A 6,251-nucleotide genomic window follows, 5' to 3' on the forward strand; every position below is an offset into this window, starting at 1 on the left:
AGTATAAAGACTACGTTTATTATACCATGCTTTTATTGGAACCCACGCTGGTGATGAGTCCAATTATGGGCTAATCGTTATCGTGGGGTTCTAGCGGATTTACTTATGGATTTCTTTAGTTAATTGTTTCGATGCCTTACTGTTTGGTGATTGTATGATAACCTAGTATTGTTGTGCTTATTCGTCTTATGAGCATCACGAACTTATAAGATAGCGTGTTAATCTCTAATGAAGCGAAAGTGAATTTAGAGGTTTAGAACTTGCCATGCTATCATAGGTTTATGTATTGTTGTGCATGATTCGTAGGTAATTTTAACCAAATGAATTACCCTATTTAATCATGATAGATAAATTGTGCATTAAACCATTATGTTGTCAAATTCTATAGATATATAGGGTCTCAATATAATCGGTGTCTATTCAGCTTTTATCTAATTTATGGATGTCTGGTAGTAGGGTAATCGTACAACGAAAGTTGGCATTTACTAGGTTCGTGTTATCTGATTAGTGTCATCACCATTGCATGCTAAGGTTAAGAACAAAAAGGCTATTGAATGATGTAGTAATAAAGTTAGAATCCCATGTCTATGTCATATAGTAAAACAATCCTCTTAATATCTTAGTTAATGTTCTTTAGTATAATCTTTTAGTTAATCGTAGTTATAAACAACCTCAATTTGTTATCCGTCTTAGCATTGAATAATAACCATACCATTTTTGCATAAGTGCATTGATTGAAATTAACCTAAACCAGTCTATGTGGTAATGAACTAGAAATAATTCTATATTAGTTGTGATCGCGTATACTTGCGTGAATATTAGCGCGTGTTATCGTCATAACAAGTTCTTAGCACCGTTGTCGGGGACTAGGTGTTAATTTTTAGTTTATGTGTTTGTCATCAATGGTCGTTAAAGTTCATTGACTCGGACATTGTTACTTAGTTATTTCCTTGTCGTGTTTCAGGTACTCTAGAGAGCGTATATGAATACGCGTTCTTGGTCTCATAAAAGAACTCTGGATCAAGCTGAGGAAGAAGTTTTGGTAGCTAAGGAAGTTTTTGAGGAAGTTATTGTCGAGGAGAAAGTTGAAGAATAAGCTCTTATTGCAATGGGAAAACCAGAAGCAAATCTGAAGGCTTTGATGGATTACTCTCAACCGAAGATTAATAATATTTAGTCTAGCATTGTCTGACCAGCCATCTTGGCTAACACCTTTGAGATCAAGTTGAGCACGATTTAGATGATATAGAACTCAGTTCAGTTTGAGGGTTCTCTGACAGAAGACCCCAACATGCACATCAGAGATTTCATCGAGATTTGTGACACCTTCAAGTTCAATGAAGTTTCCAAAGATGCTATTAAGTTGAGGCTTTTCCCATTCTTTCAACGGGATAAAGCTAAGTGTTGGTTACATACTCTACCACCAGGGTCTATCACCAAATGGGAGGATCTTGCTCAAAAGTTCCTAACTAAATTCTTTCCTATAGTGAAAACTGTTGCAATCAGAAATGCACTTACTCAATTTGCTCAGCAATCTGGAGAATCATTATGTGAGGCATGGGATCGCTACAAGGAGATGCTTAGAAAGTGTCCTCACCATGGGATTCCTGACTGGATAATCATTAACTGCTTTTATAATGGATTGGGTGCTACTTCTAGACCCATGCTTGATGTAGCATCAGGAGGAGCCTTGGAGGCTAAAAGCTACAATGAATCTTATGAATTGATTGAACTGATGGTTGCTAATGAGTACTATAATCCTACTCAAAGACTACCTCAGGGAAAGGTATCAGGAATTCTGGAAGTGGATGCAGCTATTGCTATAGCTGCTCAGCTTAAGGCTTTGACGATGAAGGTGGATTCTTTGGCTAATTATGGAGTTAATCAGATCACTAGTGTCTGTGAGCTTTGTGATGGTGTGAACGAGACTAATCAGTGTGCTATTTCTACTGAATCAGTTCAGTTCGTGAGCAACTTTCAGAGATCGCAACAGCCTGTTCCCGACACCTATCATCCCAATAACTGCAATCATCCTAACTTCACATGGAGCAATACTCAGAATGCGGTTCAGCAACCTTATCAGCAGTATGCAGCAAAGTAATACAACCCTATTGGTTTTCAGCAACTGCAATATGCACCAAGACAACAACTCCAGCTGCAACAATGTAATAAAAAATCTGAATCGGAGGAGGTGAGGCTCATGTGCAAGAGCCAAGCGGTTTCTATCAAGACCTTGAAAAATCAAATTCGGAAAATTTCCAATGCCTTGTTAAATCGTCAACCGGGTACATTCCCTAGTGACACTGAAGTACCAGGAAAGAGGGAAGCTAAGGAGCAAGTTAAGGCAATTACATTGAGGTCTGGGAAGGTTGCAAATCCCGAACACTCTCAGGTTTCTGAAGAAGAAGCTGTGGGTGAAGAAGAAGTGCAGAAGAAAGCATAAGTGGAAGGAAGGAAGACTACTGTGGAACACACTCCTCCTAAGGGTAATACAGGGGAGAAACAGATTTATCCCCCACCTCCTTTTCCTAAGAGGCTGTAGAAGAAAAAGCTGGATATGCAGTTTGAGAAGTTTCTGGAGGTGTTCAACAAACTTCATATCAACATACCTTTCGCTGAAGCTCTTGAACAGATGCCTAGTTATGCAAAGTTTATGAAAGGTATTGTCTCTCGGAAAGTGAAGCTTGATGACTTAGAGACAGTTGCTCTTATGGAAGAATGCAGTGCTATGCTGCAGCAGAAGTTACCTCTGAAGCTTAAAGATCCTGGAAGCTTCACTATTCCTTGCAATATTGGAAAAGTGTCATTAGACAAATGTTTATGTGACTTGGGAGCTAGCATCAATCTGATGCCCTTATCAATCTTCAAGAAATTGGACTTACCTGATCCAAAGCCTACTTATATGACCTTGCAGTTGGCCAATCGGTCTATTACATATCCATGAGGCAATGTGGAGGATGTCTTGGTCAAGGTGAATAAACTCATCTTTCCTGCTGATTTTGTAATTCTTGATTTCGAGGAGGATAAGAAGATTTCCATAATCTTGGGAAGACCATTCTTGGCTACTCGCCTAACCTTGTTTGATGTGTATATGGGTGATCTTACGATGCGAGTGCTGGATCAGTATGTGACGTTCAATATTTTTAATGCCATGAAATTCCCGACTGAGAACGAGGAGTGCTTAAAAGTGGAGTTTGTCGATTTTATGGTTACTTCAGTACTCGATCAATTTCTAAGTTCTGATGCCTTAGAGAAGGCCTTGTTGGGGAATTCAGATAGTGAAGATGATGAACGTGATGAACAGTTGTAGTATCTGAATGGTTCTCCCTAGAAGTGAAGGCTGGATATGCCTTTTTAATCTCTTGGAATGGAGGAGCTAAACAAATCTCCAAAGAGCCTCAAGCCATCTATAGAGAAAGCTCCTACACTTGAGCTTAAACCATTTCCTGAACACTTAAGGTATGCTTTTTTAGGTGATGCGTTTACTTTGCCTGTTATTATTGCATCTGACCTTTCAGGTAGTGATGAGGAAAAACTATTAAGAATTCTGAGAGAGTTCAAGTCGGCAATTGGATGGACTATAACAGATATTAAGGGAATCATCCCTTCTTATTGCATGCATAAAATTTTGCTAGAGGAAGGTAGCAAGCCTATTGTTGAGCAACAAAGAAGGCTTAATCCGATCATGAAAGAAGTTATGAAGAAAGAAATCCTCAAATGGCTATTTGCAGGGATCATCTATCCCATTTCTGACAGTTCTTGGGTGAGTCCAGTTCAGTGTGTACCAAAGAAAGGAGGCATCACAGTTGTTTCTAATGAGAAGAATGGGCCCATTCCTGCTCGAACAGTCACGGGGTGGAGAGTTTGCATGGATTAGAGGAAGCTGAACAAGGCCACAAGGAAGGATCACTTCCCTCTTCCTTTTATTGATCAGATGCTTGACAGATTGGCTGGGCATAAGTACTAATGTCTTCTGGATGGCTATTCGGGTTATAATCAGATTTTCATTGCTCTAGAAGATCAGGAAAAAACTACCTTCACTTGTCCGTTTGGTACTTTTGCCTTCAGAAGAGTTTCTTTTGGGTTGTATGGTGCACCTGCCACATTTCAAAGATTCACGATGGCTATCTTCTTTGACATGATTGGTCAAAATGTGCATGTGTTCATGGACGATTTCTCTGTGTTTGGTGATTCTTTTGATGAATGCTTGCAAAACCTTGACGTCATTCTTAAAAGGTGTGTTGAGACCAATCTGGTTCTAAACTGGGAAAAATGTCATTTTATGGTGCGACATTGAATTATTCTTGGGCAAAAGTTCTCTATTAAAGGTCTTGAGGTGGACAAAACCAAGGTGGGGGTTATCGAAAACCTTCCTCCACCAATTTCTGTTAAGGGAGTTCGTAGTTTTCTTGGTCATGCCGGTTTCTATCGGAGATTCATCAAGGACTTCTCTAAAATCTCTAAACCCTTGTGCAATCTTCTAGAAAAAGATGCCCCTTTCAAGTTTGATGATGAGTTCCTTGCTGCTTTCGAGATCTTAAAAAAGAATTTAATCACGGCACCTGTCATAACTGCACCTAATTGGGATGAACCTTTTAAGATGATGTGCGATGCAAGCGACTATGCAGTTGGAGCAGTTCTTGGATAGAGAAAGAACAACATATTTCATGTGCTCTACTATGCTAGTAAGACCCTCAATGGTTCTCAACTGAACTATACTACTACTGAGAAAGAGCTATTGGCTATTGTCTATGGTTTTGAGAAGTTTCGATCTTATTTGCTTGGAACGAAGGAGACAGTTTTCACTGATCACGCTGCTATTCGCTATCTCGTCTCGAAGAAGGACTCGAAGCCTAGATTGATTCGATGGGTTCTTTTACTTCAGGAATTTGATTTAGAGATCAAGGACAGAAAGGGTATTGAGAATCAAATCATTGATCATCCCTCGCGTTTAGAAGATCCAAGTGTAACTTCACAGGATAAGACATTGATAAATGAGTCTTTTCCCGATGAGCAATTATTTGGGGTGCAAGAAGAAGAACCGTGGTTTGCAAACATTGTGAACTACCTTGTGAGTAATATTATGCCTCCATACTTGTCTTATTCTTAAAGGAAGAAGTTTTTTCATGGGGTGAAGTGGTACATGTGGGATGAGCCATATCTGTTTAGGCAATGAGCTGACCAAATCATCAGGAGATGTATTCCGTACAGCAAAATGGGGGGGGGGGATCTTGCGAGATTGCCATTCGACTGTATATGGAGGTCACTATGATGGAGAAAAGACAGCAGCTCGTATCTTTCAAGCGGGTATCTTCTGGCCTACTTTGTTTAAGGATGCACATAAATTTATTTTGAAGTGTGATCGATGCCAGCGTGTGGGTACTATGTCTAAGAGGGATGAGATGCCTCTTAGTGTGCTTCTCGAGGTTGAGGTCTTCGATGTTTGGCGAATTGACTTCATGGGGCCATTTGTCTCATCTTGCAATAATCATTATATTTTATTGGCAGTTGATTATGTCTCGAAATAGGTTGAAGTTAAGGCTTTTCTGACAATTAATGCAAAGGTAATGCTTAATTTTCTTCATAAGAAGATATTCACAAGGTTTGGGACTCCAAGAGTCATAATCAGTGACGAGGGATTGCATTTCTGCAATCGCAAGTTCACTGCCATGATGCAAAGGTATAATTTAAATCATCGCATTGCTACAGCCTACCATCCTCAGACTAATGGTCAAGCTGAGGTGTCTAATAGAGAGATAAAGCGAATTTTAGAGAAAGTTGTGTGTCCATCAAGGAAGGGTCGGTCTTTGAAGCTTGATGAAGCTGTTTGGGCCTATAGAACAGCATACAAGACTCCACTTGCCATATCACCATTTCAGTTGGTTTATTGTAAGGGATGTCATTTTCCTGTGGAGCTAGAGCATAAAGCGTATTGGGCTTTGAAGAAGTTGAACCTAGATATGGATGCAGCTGGAAAGAAAAGAATGCTTCAAATAAATGAACTCGACGAGTTTCGACTTCAAGCGTATGAGAATAACAAAATATACAAGGAGAAAGTCAAGAGGTGGCATGATAGGGGGCTAGTGCTCAAATCATTTGTGCCAGGGCAACAAGTTCTTTTGTTCAACTCTCGTCTCCGTCTTTTTCCTGGAAAATTGAAGTCGAGGTGGTCAGGGCCGTTTCCACATGGAGCCATGAAGATTATTAAGAATGATCAAGGACAAGCATTCAATGTGAATGGACAGAGGTAG

The 6,251-nt window shown here is 39.8% G+C and overlaps 1 non-coding gene across 1 annotated transcript; it reads right to left on the reverse strand.

Annotated features, from left to right (window-relative positions):
- Window positions 1-1,498: 1,498 nt before the first annotated feature.
- Window positions 1,499-1,605, reverse strand: LOC141709275 (small nucleolar RNA R71). The gene has a single exon (XR_012569861.1). It is a non-coding gene; the product is annotated as a small nucleolar RNA R71 (small nucleolar RNA).
- Window positions 1,606-6,251: the final 4,646 nt, after the last annotated feature.

Source organism: Apium graveolens, chromosome 2 (assembly GCF_009905375.1).
Source record: "Apium graveolens cultivar Ventura chromosome 2, ASM990537v1, whole genome shotgun sequence".
Taxonomy (NCBI): Eukaryota; Viridiplantae; Streptophyta; class Magnoliopsida; order Apiales; family Apiaceae; genus Apium; species Apium graveolens.